Here is a 25372-nt window from a genome sequence, read left to right on the forward strand (position 1 = left end):
AAATAATTAATTTTATCAATAAAAACTTATTGTAAGATCATTTTAATAACTGTAATATTATTTCCAATGGCTGTAAAATACTTTAATTAAGCTACTAGTATAGGGAATTTTAGACTATTTCTAAACTTTCCCATTAAATATGTCATTAGGATGCTTATCATTGTACATAAAGTTTCTTATAAAATTAAGCACACTATATGTCTAAAAATAAAATATAGGGTCTGACACAAATAACACCCCTTTTTAATTACAAAGTCTTTTATTGAAAAATCATAAGCATGTAATTCTGTAACATAACAATAACACACTTAAGCATACCATATGACATTTTAGATGAAATGCTCAGATTAAAATTACAAATTATTGCACCCATATTATATCCTACCAACCACACTCAAGCAGGCCTTACTTCTGCCGGACACCGTACAAAGTGAAGCTACCAGTAGAGCACACATAACTGAAGAATCTTGTATTGTCAAATTTCCTCCCTGAAGAATTTTTCATTGCCACTGCTAACCTACAAAAGTGCTGCGGTCAGTGATGTGAGTCGTGCACCACACAACTCGGGAGGATCCATCCCCACCCTGGTCTATATCGATGGAATCCCCTGGTGATGAATTCCATGTGGAATTTCCTATCTGATATTAAATTGGGAGCGGAGCACCTAAATGGGTGATTTCTCTCCAAATATACAGTCAACTATCGCAGAATCATTTACTAAAAAATATTTTTACCTAATAAGAATTATTTTCTTTGCTGTTAACACATATATGAAATAGAATGTACTTTTCTAGATAGGCAAGCAGAATGACTCCCAAAGATGACTGTGCCTTTATCCCTAAAACCTGAAAATATGTTGCCTTATATGGCAAAAGAGAGTTTGCTGATTATAAATAAAATCCTAATATAGGGAAATTATTGTGGATTGTCCAGCTGAGCCCAGTGAAATCACAAATGTCCTAATAAGAAAAAAGCAAGATGATCAATCAGAGTTAGAGAAAAATAAAACCATGGAAGTGGAGAAAGAGAAAGAGTTGAAGACGTCACACCACTAGCTGTGAAAATGAAGAACATATCGACATTAAATGAAGACTTATACTGTACAGGGCAGCCCCTAGAAACCAGAAAAGGAAAAACACAGATCCGCCCTTTAGAATATACAGAAGGAACACAACGGCCCTACCAACCTATTTAGATATCTTATCTCTGGAGCTTTAAAAACATAAATCTGTGTTGTTTTTAGCCACCAGATTTGTGACAATTTGTTACAGCTGAAACAGGAAACAAATACAGTGTTATTAATTCCATTGCACTAAGTGGCACTGCTAAGAGCTCTGAAGCACACTATGTAACTAGTCCCATCTTAACAATTAACATCTGTTACAGTACCGTATTTTTGCCATGTATAATTATGCGCTTTTTTGCCCAAAATTTTGAGGGAAAAATAAGGATGCACATTATACATATCTGTAATGATTACATACCATGGGTATAACAATCCCATGTGTAATGTGCACAAAATGTGAGTGTGCATTATACATAGTGAAATATGGTGATTGCTTACTTGCTTTTCAATGTACCCAACTCATAATACTAAGCAAAATGGTAACCTCTGTAAGCAAGATTTTCTCCATTCAATAGTTTATTGTCAATGCTTAATAAAATATACATTATAAGCAATAAATATTCACTAGAAGAATGATGTAATAGGGCTTTTTACTGATACAATGCAGGAGATCTTTTTTCATAATTTTAGTTTAAATTTTTATTAATCATCTTAAAATATAAATAATATAATTTCTAATGTTCTTCAAAAAAAGAAAGTAATCACTGTGGAGAAAATTTATAGGGAAATGCTTGAAAAACTTTGTTTATACATGAAATTTTATCATTATCAAATGAGATTAGAAATCCTTGTAATTACAAGGTAGATCTGTGGCCTTTTATGTGTTTATTTTCATTGATTTCACTTTTGGTCATTTAGTTGTTTTTTCAATGAGGAGGACTATAAAAAACAAACTCATGTAAACTTTCCACACATATGCTAATGGAACAATTTGTCTTTCTTATTGTTAAGACAGTTTTGCTCTTCTACGGCACTGTTGAGGGCTTCTCTGGTGTGGGTTGTGTTTTGCTTTGAGGTTCTTTTGTCTTCTCTTAACACAGAAAAAAATCCCCCAGTGACCATATTTTTTTACTTCATCTACCATGAAAGGTTATATCCAATCTGCAACCAACTACAGTAACTATGTAAGACCTAATCATTTGCATGATTACAAATGAAGGGTCACATTTTTCTGAACCAATATTTCACATGAAGCTACATATGTTACAATTAGTCAAGTGAAATAATTTCTTGTCCAAAATAAGGACTATAAAACAAACTCCAAAACTTTTGATGTTTACAGTTTGGCTTGTATTTAGCCACTTTACCAGATGCCTTAATTTTGAGTTTCACACTTTCTTTTTTTTCCCCAGATATGCACAGCATATGATTTACAGCATGTGATAATTGTCTAACTGCATTAAAATTTTTGTACTTTATTGCTGTTTTATATAATAATTTTAGATATAATTTTTATAGTTTTAAATAGTAACAAAAGCGATGGTGATTTGAAAAGAATTTGTGGAAAAATTCCTTTATGGACATCAATTCCTACATCTATTGGTTAGGATAGATAGTAAACTAAGGCAGGGAGGAGAGAGACATGTCTCACTCACTGACTCAGCAGTCCTGGCCCTGGTCAGATAAGATTGCCTGGTGTTTCAAACTTAGGAAAACTAAGATAGCACAGAAGAAGGGGAACCCTTGAAATTCTGTGCATATCGCTTGCATGGGAAAGAAAGCCTTTGTAACCATTTCCATAGCTGGGAAAGAAAGCTTTTGTGAACATATATTAATCCCAAGGTCTGGAAGGGGAGGAGGAGCAGAGACCTAGAAGCTGGCTAAAGTCTATAACCCCTGAACCCCAAGAGCCAGGGCATTCAGATTAGTGGATACCCACTTGTATTTTCTGGCCCAAGTGTATAAAACAAACTTTACAACAACTTTATTTCCTCTCTACGTAGGGCCAGTAGTTTTGTGCTCAAGTGTATTTCATAAACTTGCCATCTCATTTCCACTGTATGTGTTGTCTCCTGCTTGAATTGTCTTGTGCATAAGGCAAGAGCTGACGAGGAGAGCCCATTAACGGGTCTCCTCAGTAAAACTACAAAACATTTATATTTTATATTTGATTTTAATTTCTAATTTTAAATCCTGTCATATTCAAAACGTTAGATCACAGAGTTAAAGAATGATGGCTCTATTATTTTATTCAGCAGTCATTTACCAAATTCAGATTATAAACCAATGGCTGTCCACAAATTATTTAGATAAAAATAACTGTCACTCTGCTCAGGATATTCATAGGCTACTTGATCATTGCAAAACAGAGACTGCTGTGACCCATGCCACTGAAAATGCATCTCAGAGTGTGGTCCATCCAACTGTGGGCCTGCAGGAGGGAAGGAAGGGCAGAGCAAAGTTTTCCTTGAATCTATCCTGTTCTCATTTGTACGTGTAATATCTGCACTGTCCGCAGTAAAAAGGCTCATAAATATTAGTAAAATTATATTGCAATACTTTTCTACTTTTCTGAAACAAAATTTAAGATTCTAAATAGTTATCTGAGTATTTTCAATTGCAATAAATTGAGTGTTTAATTTATTTCATTCTATTTCCAATTGTCTTTTGTATAGAATTATTCACCAAAATTTTAACATGATCATTTTCTAAATTAAATCAGAGAACAGATACTATCACACCAGTTTTACAAGTGAGAGAATTGAAGATCAGGAAATTCAGATATAATGACCAAGTAGACATAAAACAATAATTTATAGAATTTATATTGTGCTAGTACCATAATTCCTGATACTAGTTATTATTTTTGCACTTTATTTTGCTTACAGTTCCCAGTATATATTTGTATCTAGGTAGTTGTTCCTTGAGTAAAAATATGTTATGTATGTATCTAACATATAAAATATAATGTGTATACTATACATACATACATAATTATACAGATATGAATAGATAGAGTTATATAAACACCTCCAGCTGAAAGTAATAAAGGTAAAAAAGTGTATAAGACAGAATATTTCATTTACTCTCTCAGACCTACACCATTTACAATCTTTCTCATCTCAGTTATTGGCAAATTAATTTTTTCCACTTGCTCAGATCAAAATTTTGGAGTTGACCTCGATAGCTCTCTTTATCTCACACCTCACATCCTTGTATCAGAGTCCTGGGGACTGGTAATGTAAAACTCCTCACAACCTTGGTCCCCCACTGTGGTCTATGCTCAATACCATAGCCATAGCATCCCATTAAAACACGTACATCAGATTAGGATGCTCCCCTGAATGCAACTCAAGAGCCACTTGGAGGCACTGACCCTTCCTCCCCACTACTTCTGATAGCATATCCTCGTAGTCCCCCGGTGGTCTACTCTGTTCCAGCCTTCATGGTTTTCTCATGCCTCCTGGGGCCTGCCACGCACGCTCCCAAATGAGGGCCTTGGCCTCACTCTATCTCTACTTGTACCGCCCTTCTACCAGGCAACCAGAGGGAATTCCTTTCAAGTCTTTGTTCAACTGTCCACATTTTAATCATCCTATCTAATATCGCATCTACTTTCATTACCTATTCCCCTGACTTTTTCAGCATTCAGTTTTGTGACAGGCTATAAAGTGTGTAATTTATTCATTATGTTTATGTCTCCTTGATTAGAATGTATGCTTCATAACAATAAGGATTCATGTTTGGTTCCTTGACATAGTCCGAACATCAGGACTGTGCCCAGCATAATTAGGTATTCTGTGTGCACTGGATGAATGAGAAAACTTTAGAAGGTGAGGGATTACAATGTGGTAGTGTCATACTGCTGCCATTTCTGAAAGAATGAATGTCTTAGCAAAATATAAAAAATTCTGAATGAACAGTATCTTATTTAAAACCACTAAGTATAAGCTATTCTTTTAATATTAAATATATAACAATTATACTCATCTGACAATTTAAAAAATTATCTACCTTTCTTTAAAAATATATTTATTTATTTTTAAAGAGAAGGAAAGGGAGGGGAAAGAGAGGAAGAGAAATATCAATGTGTGGTTGCCTCTTGTGCGCCCCTCACTGGGGACCTGGTCCACAGCCCAAGCATGTGCCCTGACCAGAAATTAGGGACAGCAACCTTTGGTTTGCAGGCCAGTGATCAGTCCACTGAGCCACACCAGCCAGGGCTAATCTACCTTTCTACAGTCCAATATATGTACTTTTCCCACACTTTATATTATTATTATTTTATTTATTGGAGAAAAAGAGAGAAGCAGTGATTTGTTGTTCCACTTATTTATGCATTCACTGGTCGATTCTTCTATGTGCCCTGAATCGCGATCGAACCCATAACCTTTGTATATTGGGATGACGCTCAAACTAACTAACATACCTAGCCAGAGCTTATATGATACCTGTTTTATTTGTCTTTAAAGAGTACAAACTTATGAACGGTATCCTTCTGACACAGTTTATATCAAGGGTAAACGCATTTTTAATTAATTTTTCCATGACAAAGTCTTTCTTTTCCAAACTTTGGATGCAAGTATCAAACTGAAAAAAAAAACTGGCATATATCCTGCCTTGACAAAAATAACAAAACAACTAAAAGACACCACTTGGTCCTGGGGGGTCACATAGTCCTCGGCCCTTTAACTTCGTGTAGTTTCAATAGCCATTTCTGCTAAACCGAAGATAGAAAACCCATTCTACCTCCTGCTGCTGCTGCTCCGGATTATATCACCGAGCATTTGAAAAGATACCTTCTCAAAACAGCATGGAGTAAACTGCTTTCTAATACAAGAAAAACAACCTTGACTCTGAACAGCACTTGGGATGAATCTTATTCTTTGGCCGCTTTGGTTCATTTTGAATGTCCTTTTCAGACAGGGATACAGATTAATCTCTGTCTCTCTCTCTTACACACACACCCAGGGCAATTACCGGTAACATTACTTATAATTTTGCATTTTAAATTTGAGTACGCCTTACTTGAAAATTTGCCACAAATTATTTCTCACTCTGCTTACTCCTTTTCTTCTTTTTATAACCATGAATAACTGAATTTAAAGACTATATTCATTCATCACGGCAACATCTGATTTGCCCTTTGAAGTTTGTGTTTGTTACGATTGCCACCAAAGCCAAAATATCGACTCTGTGCTTGTTTATTGTGGTTGTTTCCTCCCCAAACTCAATCACAATTATGCAGCTGTGTGTGTCTTCTATCACAATACACATGGCTCTTCATTTGTGAAATTTTATAAGGAATTATTTGCCGCTATATTTATGTTTAACTGTTTGACTTGATAGCTCTATTTGTCAAATCTTTAAAGACAATGATGTCTAGCTGTTAGTGTTTAGTATATTTTTAAAGAATTTTTGCCACATTCAACATTAATAGATGATAAAAAGCCACTAGATAAAACTCAAGATCCATACTAAGAAAAATACAAATAGAAGCACACTAAATATAATAAATAAATTGTAAATATCTTAAATTAGGAAACACTATGGTAATCTTAAAATTAATAAGAAAATTTGATGAAGTATCCAGTTCCAAGAAAAATATTTTTAAGTATTTTTACAGCATTGTAGCAAATGCACTTATGCACAACATTTACTATAACAACAAAAAGTTAAAATATTCAAGTACTAATTTAACAAATAAAATACAAGATCTATATTAAGAATGATATTAAGAGACAACATAAGCCCTGGCTGAATAGGCCAGCTGGTTAGAATGTCCTCCCAGTATGCCGAGGTAGTGGGTTTGATCCCTGGTAAAGGCACATACTAGAGTCAACCAATAAATGCATAAACAAGTGGAACAACAAATCATTGTCTCTCTCTGCCTCTCTCTGAAGTCAATAAATAAAAATAAAAAATAAAAATAGGAGAAAAATAATATTAAATAAGGAAAAAGGTACGCTGTTCTCAGATGGAAAATCTGAATGGTCTTTAAGTAGTTTTCTTTTAAATCCCCTTCTAATAAATGAAACTAGGAGAATTTCAGGGAGCAGAGATGGGATTCAGGTATGATAAACACTTGTAGTTTTAGTTGTTATATTTTGAAAGGCAGTAGTGAAGGCATTTTTAAATGTGGCTGACTAAATTTATTTCCTTCGTGATAATAAATTTGTTAGAACTCAGTAACCTGGACTGAGATATGTATTAATGCATTTGAAATATTAAAGTCTGGCTAAGGTTCTGATGATTCAAATTCATATTACTGGATATTAAGCAGGATAGACTAAGATCTCTGGTGCAAATGTTACCGAACAAGAGGTCTGAGGGAGGGCAATACAATATTTGGCCCACCTAGGGATGCCAAAAACTGCTACACAACAGGGGCCCCTCCCAAGGACAAAATACTAATATCCACTGGGCTCTTCTGTCTGCCGCCAATTGGAAAGACATCTCTCAATGCCAGAGATTTGTGAAAAGGAAACAAAATGTTTATTTAATACTATTTAGGCTTAATGCCTCCACTAAAATATCAAAGTCCTTTAGGGTATACACCTACACCCACACAGCTCCCTTCTCCCACTGTCCCAACTCCGGGTACCGTAAATCAGGAAAAGAGCACACGTCCCCTTTTCAGGCCGCTGGTGCCATCAGCTGTGTCACTGTGCAGGATCTCTAGTTAATCCAAAGTACTTTGGTACCCCCTCACGGTCCACTGGCAAGAGTTCGTTGTACCCAGTTCCAGTCAAAGTCTCTCCTGCTTTCCAGGCCCCGCGGCCAAAGGGGCATCCCAAAGCCGTGTGTGCCTCTTCTACCAAAGCTGGAGGGGTTTGCACTCCACCAAAAACATGTGACTTTCTTCTTCACCTGGCTGCAGGGATCTCCATTATGGCAAAGCTGCGTGGTTTTCCCTTTCACCTGGGAAAGAGAGGGTCTGCACTCTGCCAAAACTACATGGCGCCCTCTTTCACCTCACCAAGAGGGGGTCCTCACTCTGCTGAAACCGCGTGGCTCTCTCTTACATGACTGCAGGGGTCCTCACTCTGTCCCCAGTCCAGTGGCTCTCTCCTCACCTGGGCAGTTATCCCCTCATGTCCTGGAGCCAATCTTTTCCAAGCTCTCACTCAGGAGTGCAGCCCCTAGTTACATCCTGGGTAGAAGCCACTCCCTTCTTCCTGGCTCATAACTTGGCCACAGCTATTTAACATATCTATGAAACCAGTTAAAGGTTATAGATATGTTAAATAATCACTCCAGAGGTTAGCTGCAAAACTATTGCTATGCAAAACAACTCTCAATGGCCCTGGCTCTATTTGTCACTTCCCCCTGGGGGGTGGGGGGGTTAGGACATCTTATATGTCTCTCCAATATTCCTATACACTTTGAATTCTGGACACCATTCCAAATTTTTTTGGGGCCCCCCCGGCTGCACCCTGTATCATAAATACCTCAAAGAAGTAATTTCTAAATGTACAGTCCAGCAACGTAACTAGACTGTATATGTGGTATCCTGTGTCACCTCCCTCCTATTGGTACTTGAGGCAAATTTTAATTTATGTGAAATTCTAAAGCAGAGTCAAAACTTCTCTTGGGGAAATGTCAAGTCTTCAAGATAAGCAATCTTATATAAATAGTACCAAAGCTTTACCCCAGAAAAGCTAACACACTCTATTAAAAATGTTAAATTATCTGAAAAATAAAATGTGCAAGCTTTTAGGATGGTGTAAAAACAACACAAGTTAATGCTTCTTGGGGCACATTTCTTAGAGGACTTGCCAACTGTGCAAATAATTGACTTTTGTCTGTGACTGATGACTTCACTGAACATGAACACAGTTTAATTTTTAGCTCTGGATTCCTTCGGTTGACCTTTGAGAAGGTTTTATCCATGTACAGTGGTGGTTTGACTTGCTTTAATCCATTAGGGTTTAGGTGGGGGTTTTGCCATATTAAAGGAAAATTTTTATGAAAGAAAAAAATGTCGAGCTATTCCAAGTTGGTATGTTTACAAAGTTTGCAAACATTCTATATGAATTGAAACAGAGTTTCTTAGAATTAGATAAAATTAACTTAAAATTTCAGATTTTAGCCACCAAACAGCTTTCAAAATTATCATAAATATAAATCGAGGGTCAGTTTGTCATAGCAACACAACTTATAAGGACATTTTAATCTCTTGATAATAACAAAAGCATAGTAAACAGAACATTAGAAAAAGGACAATCTATGATTATGTTAATATTAATGTTACTAAATAACTAGAGGAAAGTTAAAAACAATACACATACTTTTATCATACGTGGCAAAAAGTATTACAGTATATTAGCAAGTTAGATGTCAAAAACTGAGCAAATTTCACATGGAAATCTAAAAGACTAAACTTATATTATAACTAATAATTTATTTCAAGACTGCAAAATTATAAGCTACAAGGTGCATATATATGTAAATATTTTTAGAATGCTTAAACATACTGCAGAAAATAAATAATAAAACATTAATGTATAGGTTATACACAGGAAAATATTTTTATGCAGATAACAGAAGCAATAATTTTTGCAGTATTTAGTATAGTAAAAGACTTTCCTAAATAAACCAATATATGAATAGAAGAGCAAATTCAAATGGTAAAATGTGTGAATATTCTCAATCTAATAGTCAATGACATGAAAATTAGAAGTGATTATTAACTTTTGGCTAGCCAATTGGCAAAAAAATTCAAATGGCCATGCAAACAATTGCTTGGAATATGAATGAATTTTATGCATAGAAAATTTTTCCTTTAAGACTATTTGAAAATATCTATTAAAATTTAAAAGTCTTAAGCCATCATACATAAATAATAATTCTACTCCTGTGCAGCTCTACCATAGGAATACAGAAACTGTAAATTCCTAAGATATATGTATACACACACACACAGAGGGAAAGTGTTTACTGCAGTATGAATTGAAGAAGACAAGAACAGGAAATAATTGATAACTTGCTGGCTGTATTCTGATATATTGAATAAATGAATTACTACATATTTATGTAATTGAATCAATTGAGCGTACAGTTGAAGTACTAATATATCAAATAGTATCATTGTGCTGAGTAAAGAGGTTACATAGAATATGCTTCAGTTATGGCTCTTGCATCACATTTTTGGAAACAAAAATATGTGTAATATATCTAAATACGGAACATATGAGAGAGAATCATAGGGAGGAATACATAATAGACTTTATTATGGCATAATGCATAAAACACATATGTGGTTCTATGTATAAAACATATATGCCCATTTGTTTGTTTTTATGGATAAGTAACAGTATGCATAGGCATTATAATCACCAGAATATTTATCATGCTGTTAGATAGGACTAGGGTCTCAAGGTCTGGACAGTTCTTACTAAATGACTGTCTTGTTAAATGTTAAAATACAGTACAGTATTTTGTAGACACAGCTGTAACCTGCTGAGCTTGACCAGAAACCAGCCATCTAAATGTAGCCAGCCCTCAAGAAGAAATCAAAATGCAATTAATCAGATAGTATACACAAGCAATGGCTCTAAGCCTTCCATTGAGAAGACAGAGCTTTGGGTGTAAATCCTGTCTCCTTCTGTTGATGAAAATAAATAAAACTAATTATGACACCCAGGTCTCGGTCTTGAATAGAATACCCCAAACAGCCCCTGCCCCTTGAGTCTGGTAACAGGGCCATTCCAGTATGTTTTACCTATCATATTCATAAAATTTTTATACTTAATTTTTAAAAGAATGTATTTTTATTTAATCAGGACATATGAAACAATTTTCATTGTAGAGATAAATTTATCCCCATGTAAAAAGTTTAATGTTATGCAAAGTCCAGATTCACAATATAATTATACTGTGTTAACTTTTATTTTACTGTTAAAATGTTTTTCATGATTGTTCATATTTTTAATAAAGTAGGGCTACAATGTTCTGCTATCTTGCATTTAAATATAAGAATAAAACCAATATCTCTAAAAATAGATACTTTTTAAAATTCCTTTCTATTACTTTACATTTTATGCTACCCTTAAAAAAAGAATTAGAAGCCTATTTTAACAAATGCAGATATAATTTTAAACTATAACACCAACTTGAAATATTACAGTGTTATTTGAAGAAAATAATAAAAATTATGAAAATTGAACACAGAATTTAATGTTAGCTCAATAGAATTTATCAGAAGGAAAGAATATGAAATAATACAGTGCTCATTTTTAGTAAATAAAAATGCATGTGTAGATCTATAGGGATTATACACTTTCTAAACATTAAATAGTGATATTTTTGAGTGAAGCATTTTTTATAAAATGGTTAGTATGTGCATTAAAAATTTACCCTCCCCAATTCCAGAAATATTTAAATGTTACTGCAATGTAAATAATAGGTAAAAAGGAAAAAATAAAGAAAAGGAAACTCATTTTTTAGAATTTTTATGAGACCCATCAAAGTAAACACAACAGAAACATTTTAAGACAATTGAATTTCACATCACTTAATTTCAACAGAGAGCATATTAGCCTCTTACATAAGGTTCTCCTATCTATAAATGAAAGGAAGTTCAACATAACAACTAGGTCTATAATCAGTTAGGTAGATATAATGCTATAAAATTGATAGTTTGATTTATAATCATCTCTACGTAGACATTCAAGTTACATTGGAGAGACAGTGAGCTACTGTAATGCTAGTGAATAAGATCAAAATACACACATTTTTTAAATCACCTTGAGCCCTGGCTGCTGTGGCTCAGTTGGTTGGAGCAACCTCCCATAACTCCATAATGACAGGTTCAGTTCCCATTCAGGGCACATGCCTAGGCTGTGGATTTGTTCTCATTCCATGTGCAGGAACATGTGACCCCCCAGTCCAGGCACCTATGATCCCCAGTCTGGGTGTGTACAGAAGGCAAAAGCCCCAACTCTGGATGCACAGAGGAGGCAACCATTTGATGTTTCTTTTCCTCACACTGATGTTTCTCTCCCTTCCTCTCTCTCTAAAAGCAACAGGGAAAAGAAGATCCCTTGGTGAAGATCAAAAAAAGATATCATCTCAAATTTTTTTAGTATGATCAAGAGATTCTTGAATAATGAATCTTGGATTAGCAACATGTAACATTCAAGATAAGCCATTTGATCTGAAGGAACCGAGATCACACATTACCAGTTTCACAAATATATGCACCATTAGAATCAAGTGTCACCACTTACAAATACCTCTTAGCTCATTAATAATTTTTATCCTCACCCAAGAACACCCAAAATCAATCACCCATTGATTTTTAGAGACAGAGGAAGGGAGAGAGAGAGGGAGACATTGATGGGAGAGAAAAATATTGATCTGTTGCCTCCCTCATTCACCGTAACCTGGGATTGGACCTACAACCTAGTCATGTGTCCTGCCTGGGAACCTAACCATCAGCCCTTCAGTACATTGCATGAAGGTCGAACCAACTGAGCCATGAGGCCAGGGCTCCTCAATATTTTTTTAATATCATATTTATTTTACTCACTAAACCAGGGGTCCCCAACCCCCGGGCCACAGACTTAGTAGTCTGTGGACTCTACTAGTCTGTGACCTGTTAGAAACCAAGCCACAAGGTAAGAGGGGAGGAGTGGTCTAGTAAAGCTTCATCTTTATTTACAGCCAGCTGCTCCCCATTGCTTTCATTACTGCCTGGACTCCGCCTCCTGTCAGAGCAGTGGTGGCATAAGGCTGGCATAGGAGATGAACCCTACTGTGAACTGCGCATGCGAAGGATCTAGGTTGCCTGTTCTTTGTGAGACTCTGATGCCTGATGATCTGAGGTGGAGCTGAGGCAGTGACACCGGCACTGGGGAGTGGCTGCAAATACAGATTATCATTATCAATTGCTTGCAGACTCACATCAAAACCCTGTCAATGAGTGGCAAGTCACAATTAAGTTGCATTTGGTGACAGGCTTTATAGTGGTAAGTGAGTTCATGTACCTCAGTTGTGCAGCCACATCTGGTGTCAGGCTTTAAGTCAGAATCTGACACTTATTTTAGTCTGCATGTGACCCACCCATTGTTTCATTTATCACTCCCATCCACGCCTCCTTCCTGAACTGCACACTTGTCTCAGTCACAGTTTTGGTAAGCCCACAGCTAACCCTATATTGAGTTGTATAATGATTTCATTATATATTATAATCTAATAATAACAGAAATAAAGTGTACAATAAATGTAATGTGTTTGAATCATCCTGAACCCTTCCCTGCCCCCCTTCCCACCATTCTGTGGAAAAATTGTCTTTCAAGAAAATGGTCCTTGATGCCAAGCAGGTTGGAGACTGCTGCCCTAAACATCTTAGGAAGAAATTTTATGATATTCTTCGACATAAAAAGTACTCCCCAATTTAAGCAAGTAATCACATGCTGGAAATATAGAATTTAACTTACTTACTTGTTTTATTACTTATTATTTTATTATACTGCAATAGAAATCTTGCAGCTAAATCTTGGTAAAAACCCATGACTACAGAAAAAGATATATATTGAGTTGGCCAAAAATCTCTGTTTAATTATTTTCTATAAAATAAAAGACATATTTTTTATTTTCACCAATAACTTCCATGGATTTGTGTGTTTTGAGTATGTTGGCTATCTCCTGCATGGTGTAATGTTGACTATTCTTTATTAACATCCTGATTTGATCATTATCAACCTCAACTGGTCTACTTGATCCTGGAGCATCATCCAGTAAGAAATGTCTAGCACAAAACTTTGCAAACCCCTTTACACACATTTGATCAGTCACTGCACCTTCTTCATACACTGCACAAATCTTTTTTTGAAGTTCAGTTGTTTTCTGTTTTACCTTTCTTGAAATAACAAAGCATAATATGCTAAAAATGTTGCATAGTCTCTTCCATCTTCAATATTAAAATGCCTACACAAAAATTCATGATTTTGATACTTTTTTAAATGCATGCTGATATAACAGTTGTCACAATACAATGTAACAGTATTGTTTTCAATAAAGTTAAGGACAACTAAGCACTACTAGAGCCATTTTGTGGAAAAAAAATCAAACAAACCCTTTGGCCAGCTCAGTAATTAAAAAAAAACAGTAAGGCAGAGAATGAAGGGGCATCTGGACCAAGCCTGGTAGGAGGCTGTGTGTTTTGGAGGATCCTCCTTGATCATTCCGAGAATACTTAATGAAATAGTCTCAAGAGGTTTTTAAAAAATAATTGATATTAGGTACTAAAGTGATATAGAGACTGACAAGCAAAAGCTGTAAATTAGCAAATATAAATTCACTACCTTTATAATTTTGCTTAACTTGCTCCTGTTCGGAGCAAGTAATTTAGCAGTAAATTACTAAAAAGTAATTCACTCTTTTTTTAATGTATCTAGGATACAAAATATCACTTGTCACATACTAAAGAGTCCAAAGTTTGCATATGAAGAGATTATTGCGAAGTATCATGAGAATTTGTGAGGTTTTGTTTTGGGTGAACCTTTATTAAATGCAATGAGCACAAAGACTGTTTTTCTACTTAAACAACAAAAGAAGTAGAGATAGGAAACTGCTTTATTTGCAATGGTATTGCTCTAATCATTTTAGATCCTCACGCAAGGATATGTTTACTGACTTTAGAAAAAAAAGGAAGTGAAAGAAGGAGGAACAACTATGTGAGAGAGAAACATTGATCAGTTGCCTCCCATAATTCAACCAGGGATTAAACCCAACCTTAGTCATGTGCCCTGAATGAGCCTGCAAACTTTTGGTGTACAAGGTGATGCTCCGACCAACTGACCTGCTTGGCCAGGGTGATCTAATGTCTTAATAGAGTTTTGGATAATGATCATAGAGTCAGAGGTTAATATATACTAAACTCACATGCATTAAATATACCTGGTTCATTTCTACATTTAACGTTCTATTTTTAAAAAAAATATACACATATATCTGGTTTGCAGATTACCTATGTTTGATTCCATTAAAAATGGAGTTTTAGTGCTCATTACAAATTTCTTTCCTGGGAATCAGAATTACCGAATAGTGAATGCTAGACTAGGAGATGAAAAACCACACACTCCTAGGAATCCATTATTTTATATATTAGTCCACCCTCTGTTATGTAGTAAGGAAGAAAGGAAGTGTAGCCAAAGCAAAATGGTCAAGGTATACCATAAAGACACTAAAATAGAGTAAAATGAGTTAAAATAAAATAAACAATATTGCTCAAAAAAGATACTTCTAGATGTCATGGTTACCTAATAACTTTCAGTATTGGACACTTGATTATAGGAACCTGAGGTCCCAAATTTATCTTATCTTCAAATTATGCATTGTAAGGGCAGTGTTTCATATTTAACAGGAAAATATGAAAACTCAGTTTTGTATACCAGAATAAAAATTTTAAATCTCTTATTTTTAACATTATTCAAAGAAACAATAAACATAAACTGTAACAATCAGTTTAAAATATTTGAAATATGTTCTTACATAAGGCTTGATTTAAGAAATTATTTTTACATAGCAAGATTAGATGGAGACTTCTGGTCAAGGTGGCAGCATAGGTAAACTCAGCTTTCCTCCTTGCACATCAAAATTACAACTAAAATATAGAATAACCATCACTTAGAACCATCAGAAATCAAACTGAATGGAGTTCTCACAACTTCCAAATTAAAGAAACCACATCCATCTAGACTGGTAGGAAGGACGGAGATGCGGAATTGGCTGGTCCCACATCCATGTGTGATAGACAACGATCCAGGTGTCAGGAGTGAGGAGTCCTAGCTGCATACCCAGCCCAGTGTTCCAGTGCCAGGAATAGAACTCTCCATAAATTCTGGCTGTAAAAACCAATAGGGATTGACGTGGTGAAAGAAACTTCTAGAGCCCCAATAATTTCCTCTTAAATAACCCACAGATGGACTTATTCAGACTCACTCCCTCTGAGTTCCAGCGCCAGGGTAGCGGCTTGAAAGGCACTAGTAGAAGACAATGGGGAACTGGTGTCAAGGCGGGAGCTGGGGGACAGCTTTTTCCCAGAAAGAAAGATGTGTAGAGGTCATTATTCCTTTTCTGCACAGAGCTATGGAGCAGGCAGGGGCCATATTGGAGATTCTATCCACCTGTCTAACACTGTTTGACCCGCCATGGAGATTCCCTGAGACTCTATCCCGACCAACTTGTAGGCCCGCCCAAGCTGTTAACCACGACTTTTCCATATAAATGGCTAATCTTTGTTTGTGTTTCAGAACATCTTAAATCCTGCCAAACAGGCAGCCTCAGTGAGCCACCAGCCCCTGTACCTCCTACAAAGTGGCCCCAGGCCTGACGCTAGCAGCAGCCAGACAAGATTCACAGTTTGATTTCACCTATAGGAAGCTCCAAGCCCAGCCAAAGAAGTAACCTTCTCAGATTGCTTTATCACCCAGGAAAGGTGTCCCCAGGCAAAACACAGGTGGTGGCTGAACAATGAATGGTGTGGGAATTGCCTGAGGGAGTGGGGTTTGCTGGGTGGATGGGGGATAAGGGGGGAAATTTGGGACAACTATAATTGCATACTCAATAAAATATAATGTGAAAATGATTAAATGTGAATGATCTTTAGCAATATAAACAATATATTGATCAAAGGTTTTATTAATTTACATGATTTTGCTTGGGGACAGAGAAGCATTCCAGTATGCCTTTGACACTGTGCATTAGTACCAGCAAGTAAACAGATATGAAGGAAAATTTAGCCAGTAAACCAGGTTTTTCTACCCCTTAATAATGGTCTTAGTGAAGTGCAATTTTAAATTTATATCTTTTTAATTTTTTATTTATTTATCTTTAGAGGAGAAGGGAAAAAGAGAGGGAGAGAAATATTAATGTATGGTTGCCTCTCATGTGTCCTCTGTTGGGAACTGGCCTGCAACCCAGGCATGTGCCCTGACTGGTAATTGAATCGAGATCTTTTGGTTCACAGGCCTGTGCTCAATCCACTGAGCTACACCAGCCAGGGCTTAAATTTATATCTTGATACCAACTGAAGAATGAGCATACCTGAATTATTTATTTATTGATTTACTCTGAACGTATTGGTTAATAAAATTATATAGGTTTCAACTCTCAATTCTATAATACATTATACTTTGTCTTCTTTTGTCACCATTATCTCCCCTTTACCATCTTCCATGAGTTGTTTTGCTTAATTCCTTTATCTTTTTCATCCAGTCCCTCCACATCCCACTTTTCTGACTGCTCTCAGTATGTTCTCTATATCTATGAGTCTGTTTCTACTTTGTATATTTTGTTCACTAGGTTCCACATAGAAATGAAATAATTTTGTATTTGTCTTTCTCTGACTGCCTTATGTAGCATAACACTGTTCAGGTCCATCCATGATGTCACAAAAGGTAAGATTTCCTTTTTTTAAACAGCCGATTAGTATTCCATTGTGTAAATGTACCATAGCTGTTTTATCCCCTCTATGGAGCTCTATGGATAAAGTGGCCCAGTGACCATCAGTGCCCTACTGATGGGTACTGGGCTGCTTCCAAATATTGGCTTTTCTATATAGTGCTTCAATGATCATAGAATTTTTTCTAGTCAGTGTTTTGGGTTTCTTTGGATCTATTCCCAGCAGTGAAATCACTGGATAATAAGGCAGTTCCATTTTTAGCTTTTGAGAAAACTCCATACTGTTTTCCACAGTAGCTGTGCCAATCTGCATTCCCACCAACAGTGTACTTTTCTTTACATCCTTGCCAACACTTGTCATTTGTGGATTTATTGATGATACCCATTCTGGCAGATATGAGTTGATATCTCATTGTAGATTTAATTTGCATCTATCTGTTGATTTGTAACATTAAGAATTTTTTTCATACATCTATTGACCACCTGTTTGCCCTCTTTGGAGAAGTCTTTATTTTGGTCCTTTGCCCATTTTTAATTGTGTTATTTGTTTTTTTTTTTATTGTTGAGTTGTATAAATTCCTCTTAAATTTTGTTTATTAAAATTTGATTATAGCCTTATCAAATGTGTCTTGATGAAAGTATTCTCCCATTCAGTGGGCTGTCCTTTCATTTTGTTGATGATTTCCTTTGCTCTGCAAAAACTTTTTAGTTTGATACAGTCCCATTTGTTTATTTTTTCTTTTGTTTCCCATGCCTTAGGAGATATATCAAAATAACATTGCTTCAAGAAACATCCAAGATTTTATTGCTTATGTTTTCTTTTAGAATTTTTATAGTTTTGAGTCTAACATTTAAATGTTTAATCCACTTTATGTTTATTTCTTTGTATGTGTAAGAAGGTGGTCTAGTTTCATTTTTTCATGTATCTGTCTGATTATCCCAATACTGTTAATTGAATAGACTGTCTTTACCTCATTGTATGTTCTTACTTCCTTTGTCAAATTTTATTGATCATAAAGCCATGGGTTTATTTCTGGGCTGTCTCTTTTGTTGCATTGATCTTTATGTCTATTTCTATGCCTCATGTTTATCTATATGTTTATTTATATGTACTGTGTTCTGATTACAATGGACTTGTAGTATGGCTAGATAAACGGTAGTGTGATACCTCCAACTTTGTTCTTTCTCAACATTGCTGTTGTTATTCACATTCTTTTGTGCTTCCATGTAAATTTTTAGAATTTTTGTTCTAGGTCTGTGAAGTATACTGTAGGGAACCACTTTGCATGACATGGATTTGTAGCTCAGCCTCCACATGGAAAACCAGTGGGGAGTGAGCGGCATGCAGGACCATGACCAAGGAGAGGTTTTCCTGTGGGAAATCAGGCTTGCATTGTACCTAGACTGCTATGAGACTTGCTTTTGCTAAACCTTCCTCACCCTGAATTGAGGCAGAAAGTGCTTAGTGTAACTTCCTAAAATCTGAGCAAAACCTCCCAAGTATGGAATGTGACCAGTTCTACCACTTTTTCTCTTGGTCTGCAACATCCTTCTCTTTGAAGTAACTAGCAACATTCTTTCCTTTGTTATCTGTAAAAGGTAATCCTCTGCAGTGAACCTGTGTATAGTAAATGAGGACTACCCTCCATGTAATGTACCCAGAGAAGCAATAAAAGCCTGTCCAGGCAGGGACTGAGCTCTCTGACCCTCTCCCCCTCTCTCTCAGAGAGTAGCCATGCTGACTTTTTTTTCCCACTGGACTTCTGTTGTCTGTGTATATTTGTTCACAAGCAGCCACAACATACACGGATCCTGCTGGCCAGGATCTGCCACAGTTTACCATTGGTATTTTGGTAGAAATTGCATTGAATCCATAGATTTCTTTGGGTAGTATGGGCATTTTAAGGATGTTAATTCCTTCTGTCCATGAGTACAGATTATGCATCTACTTATTTGTATGTTCCTCAATGTCTTCCTACCATATCTTATAATTTTTCAAGTATGAGTATTTTACCTCTTTGGTTAAATTTATTCCTAGGTACCTTATTTGAAATTATTTGAGATGACCTGTCACAGTAAAGATCATGTTTCTCCCAAGAATGTACTGATATAAATCATGCTAACATTGAGACATTTCTTGGATGCTGAATATTAAGAGAATACCCAATCAATACTGATTTTTTTGGTTACTTTCTTTTGTAACTGTCTTTCGAAGGATGTAAATAGCAGAGCTGAAACAAATGTTTTTATTAAAACTCAAATGGGATTATATTTAAGCACTTTACTAACTAATAAATTTAATCATTTCAAAACAGCCAGTCTTTTATTATAATAAAGTGCTCACTGCCAAGTGATTATAATTGGCTTTTATCTCCTGTCAAGTTTTTATATATCATAAGTCATGTTTGCTTCTTTTCCACTCAACTGATCAAGAAATGCATTTCCAGATGAAAAAAACTAACTAACCACTGTCTATGGAAGAAGCATATGTTGTTTCTGAACAGCAACAGCGACAAGCAGGAGATAGCAAGATAGCTAAGTTGGGGAAAAACTTTTAGAAGAGGGCTGTATATATTATGGTAAGACTCATCCCCTTCTAACTAACATTGTGATTCAGAGTCTCAGTCTAGATAGCAGTCTTTTTTTGTTGTTTTAACTGTTGTTCCAAGGTGGGCAGGATTGAGGGTAGACAGCAGTCTTAAACAACTGTTTTTTATAAAATTTTTCGAGAGAGGGGAAGGGAAGGAGAAAGAGGGAGAGAAAAAAACCCCCTAACCCTCCCTCCATCAACTGAGTCTTAAACCACTACTATCACTTGAGGTAGCTGTGCTTATAGAGAAACAGTTTAACCAGGAGAGGTGATTGATGATTGATGGGGCCAGCCCAAAACATCGCCTAAAAGAATGGAATTAGAACTTTCTGCACTTGAAGCACCAAGATATTATGAGTAAACAATTGGAAGACACATGTATAGATATGCCTACATTTGTCTCTCTAAAGTTTAATAAAATAAATTAATGTTCACAAAATTTAAATACTTTTGACCTGAAATATTTATGCAGGCCTGAAAGATAATTTAATTTGGAGTTCTGAAGAAATTCCCTATTCTCAAAACAGCATATAGGTTAAAGAAAACTGAATATAATGTATGTAAATATTAACCCCATAATTTCTTAGGAAATGGGTCTCTGGGATGGAAGTAATTTTAAGTCATCTATGAAAGCCTAGAAAAAACTTTTAAAAAGTATCATAATAGTATTTTTAAAAGGTCAGATAGAGCATTAAATCAAATTACCATTTACACAATGACAAAGGTGTCTTTGAAACCTCTATAGGATGGTATATAAAATAATTTAAAAGCAGAAACATAACATTTATGTCTAATATATGTGTTGTGGCATAAAATATTTGGAGGTAGGACCAGAACATAGAGTAGAAGTCCAAGAAATTCTAAAACCTCACTCCACACAGTAACTCAACATTTTTCCATAGTCATTCTGGTGCTTATAATTTTGCAAGGTATTTGTTTTACATTTGCGACAAACTATGATAAATTTTTTATTTGGAATATTCATTTACTGCAGATAAAGAGAAAGAAACTTCAAATGCAATGCCAAACCAGGCAGGAAAACACATAAAGAAAGTCATTGACATTAAAGTCAAGGACAGTATTCTGTGGGAATAGGTCAAGCAACTCTAAGGCAACATGGATCATTTCCTAGCAAAATATAAACATCCAAAATTAAAAGTCTTGAATAAGTCTGTTACCCCTCTTAAGTTTGCAGATATCATTCAAGGTCTTAGCTAAGTCTCCAAGACTAGGTGGATTCATTGTGGACTTTACACACAAAGAACTACAGTCTCATGTAAATTTTGCAGGTCATAAAAAAGGATGAAATAAATCCATGTTTTTAACTAAATACAGAAAACTTTTAAAATAAAAGCAAATATGTATGGTAAACAAAAATAAATCTATTCATCAATCTCTGTTTTTCTTATTGTTAAATAGTTTGAAGATGACTATATTTTATTTTTTTGTACCAGATTTCTCCTCTTACTCTGACATAAGTTCTCTTAATTAAATTTTCCCTAAACATATTGCCAAATTTAGTCTTCTCCAAGACCTAAACTTATTAATTATCCTCTCCTTGATCTATCATCAGTATCTAACATTGTTGTTCATTACCACACCTAACCAATGCTTTTTTGACTTTGAGGTCTAAAAAGTCCTTTGTTTTGTTTTTTTTTCTCTACTTTAAGAGCAACCCTTTACTTCCCATAGTTAATTCTTTGTCTTATTCACAATTTTACATTTTTGAGTCCTTCAAGGTTTGGTCTTTTACTATTTCTTATCTACATTTGATAAGAGACTCTGATTTTGGCAAAGGACTTTAAATGTCATGCTAATGTCATGCTAATTTCCTATTTCTTCTTCAGCCTGACCTCCTGAGTCCCAGTCTTTAATCCAACTTATTTTTTATTCGGTACCTCCACTCAGGTGTCAATAAGAAATATCATGTCCAGAACAGATCTTCTAACACCTATCCTCTAAAAACAAACCAAAAAATCTATCCATCCCTCAGGTTTTCACATAGTCACACTTTTAGTTAAAGTCACCGTAGGACAGTCACTTGGCACAAAAACCATGGAATTACCATTAATGTTTTCCATTCTATCTCAGCCTTCATGCAACCTATCATATTCTGTTGGTTCATATTTAGATTCCAATCAGGTTTTATCACCTTGGCTGCTACCACCCTTGTCCAAATTACAATCACCTCTCTCCCTGGTACTCAGAGCTAGGTACTCAGAGCTGATCCCAGTATTTGTCTAATTGGACTGATTGCTTCACCGTCTAATTTTAATATGGCACAAATCACTTCATTCCTCTCATAACCATCACCTTTTTGCTCAGGGTAAAAGCCAATGTACCCAATATGACACAGAATATCTTAGAAGATCTAGCTCTCTTTTCCTTTATTGCCTTCTTAATCTCATCTCATATTCATTGTTTAAGCCGCACTAGGACACTTCGGGTAGTTTCTTCCTTCATGGCCATTCATCAGCTGTTTTCTCTCATAAGAGTTCTCTTCCTCCAGTTATGTATGCTGGTTCATTCTCTCACCGATTTTAAGGCTTAGCTCAATGTTGCTTTTTCAGAGAGGCTTATTAGAACAATTCAACTTAGAACTGTACTTTCCATATTACTTATCCCCATATTTACTATTAAAAAACAAGAGCCATATATATTTTTAAAGAAAATGCAAAACATAGAAAACAAATATGAACATCTACATACCTATATACACTAGGAGAAGTGGACATAATTGTCATTACACTTCAAACCTCATGTAATAAAAGAAAAAACTGGCGTCATAAGTGTTAAAGAGTATGTGGGATAGATCCTATAAGCTAAATTTAGAGATACTAAGTTTGACCTTAGTTGGGTGACAGATGAGATATTAATTGTTACAATTTCCAGAGAAATTTTATAGAGGACATTTCAAAAAACAGTCCAATAGAGAATGAACAAACGTTACAGATAGGCAGTTCATAGATTAGTGCAAATGGCCATCACAAACCTACAAAACAAAGAGTAAAGACAGCACAGCCAGGAAACAACACTTCCCTTCAAGTCTGTCCACAGACACCACTTCGTAAAAATCACTTTGCAAAGTTTGTCATCTAATATATTCATGCACATTGCTAATTTTGGAAAATAAACCTAGAATAAAGTTAAATACTGTTAATATGAGAACATGTAAACATATTTGGTAAGTTCATACCATGGAATATTCTGAAGCCATTAGGAAAAGTGAATTTAATGTTGAATGAGAAAAATAATCTATAGAAACATATGATATAATTCAAGTTTGTTAATGACAAAAAACCCTTCTTTTTGTGTATGTAATGCACACATTGTGTGTATGTGTTTATATAATTGGTATGTCATTACATATGGCATTTTATTTATTATATATTATCAATGGTCTATATTACATATGATTCTATAAAATGGGGTTATAGGAAAAGATACCTATTAAATTAAACATGGATGACAGAGATAGATGTTTTGGAGTTGTGTTGCTGATGTGGTAAAAGGCTATGGAGCGAGGAAAGTAGATACTGGGAAAAAATAAATATATCTAAACACAGCATGTGTAGGATGATTTTACTGATCCATTTTTATGTGCATATGTATATATTTTGTTGGCATTTTTAAATAAAATTTAAAACATAAGGTAAAATTAGGCTTAGAAATAACAGGAGAAAGAATAGTAATATTAATTATTAGGTGTTACCAGATTATCTTCATTGCCTTTTAAAACAGTAATCTTGATCAATATATTTTAAATAAATGAAATGGTCAGTCAGCAGATTGCACAAATCAATGAGAAACCTGGGCTACCAGAACATGGAAGTACACGGGACACTGTAAAGCCAGGGCAGTGGTATACACTCAGCATGATGCCAGAGAAAAAGCTGTCAGACACTCTGACATTTCATAGTTTCCATCAATACTGTAATGGAAGTCAGTGCTTATTAACATGTTTTTATGCAAAATATACATATAAAATTGATAATTTATATAAGGTTTATATAATATATCATTTTATTGCATAGAGTTCATTTAGTTATTTCAATAAGATCAAAACCTAAAATTTGAATTAAAAAAAACACTTAAAGCTTTGTTAAGAAGTACAACCTGACCACACACACCAAATAACCTCTGTAGTTACTTCCTCCTTGCCGTGCTTAGGAATTTTCTGTTTGTTTTTTTTTTTCAGTCACATGTATAAATCCTTATATATCTTAAACTCAATGGATTCCTTACATTAAAAATACCCCATTTCTCTCAGACATTGCTTTCTAAAATAAATGGGCTCTCATTCAAAATTCACTTATTACTTTGTAGAAGTATTTGTTGTAATAAACTTTGATTTATAATTTTATGTACACATACATGACAACCTCATTTTTAGCAGTTAGAAAGACATAAAATGATTGAATCTCAAAAACATCAGTTCAGTGTTCTATTGCTTAATGGACCTGATACTGAAGTATTTAGCAAGGTGTACTATTAACATTTCATCAAAGTACAGCATCAAAAGTCTCATATAGGTAGCTGTTTTCATTGCAAAACATACAACATAAAGCTTTATGCTAAAATGAAATTTTCCATAATATTTACAAGCTTACCTGGCTAACCCACTTTTGCCTATTGAACTAATGATTAATTAGCTATAAAAAGTTCAGGACTATTAAGGGTTACATTTAAAGTCTCACCAACAACTAATTTGAAGTTGAAGAGAATCTTACTCTTTCCAGGTGAAATATGTTGACGTTGTAAAATATTTTCCATCAGCTAACAAAACTTCAGTGACTTCCCATTGTGTGTTCCTCTGAGTGAACTCTACAACCAAATATTCACTGTTACACACAGCTACAATTTGGCCTTCCAATTTTTTTCCACCATTAGATTTCATAAAGTCAGTATTCATTGATTTTACCCTATTCATTTCAGCCTTTTAATCTTCATACGTGTAATTACTTAATTAGATGAATTACTGTAGCAAGTCTTACCAATCTTTTTTAAAAAATATTTTACCTATTCATTCTTAGAGAGAGGGGAAGGAAAGGAGAAAGAGAGGGAGAGAAACATCCATTTATAAGACAAAGAAATGTCCATCGATTGCCTCTTATGCCTCCAACTGGGGATGTGACTTGCAACCCAGGCATGTGCCTTGACTGTGAATTGAACTGGTGACATTTTGGTTCATAGGTCAGCACTCAATCCACTGAGCCACAGAAGACAGGGCTAACCTTACCAATCTTTGTAGCTGCAACTAATATATGAGTTCTTTTAAGAAGCTGTTTTATGTCTTTTGCTTCACT

The 25372-nt window shown here is 35.1% G+C and overlaps 1 long non-coding RNA gene across 2 annotated transcripts in view; it reads right to left on the reverse strand.

Moving 5' to 3' along the window:
- The window catches only part of LOC128626102 (uncharacterized), a 221519-nt gene that overhangs the window by 120984 nt on the left and 75163 nt on the right, over window positions 1-25372 (reverse strand). Inside the window, exon 1 of one of the 2 annotated variants that reach the window (XR_008390006.1) lies at window positions 7671-7694. The exons of the other annotated variant lie outside the window; for it this stretch is intronic. This is a non-coding gene — a long non-coding RNA (uncharacterized LOC128626102). Of the gene's footprint in view, window positions 1-7670; window positions 7695-25372 lie in introns of those variants that run through there. 2 annotated transcript variants of the gene reach the window in all.

This window comes from Artibeus jamaicensis, unplaced genomic scaffold, assembly GCF_021234435.1.
Source record: "Artibeus jamaicensis isolate MK-2021 breed Jamaican fruit bat unplaced genomic scaffold, CSHL_Jam_final scaffold_286, whole genome shotgun sequence".
In the NCBI taxonomy this organism is placed as follows: domain Eukaryota; kingdom Metazoa; phylum Chordata; class Mammalia; order Chiroptera; family Phyllostomidae; genus Artibeus; species Artibeus jamaicensis.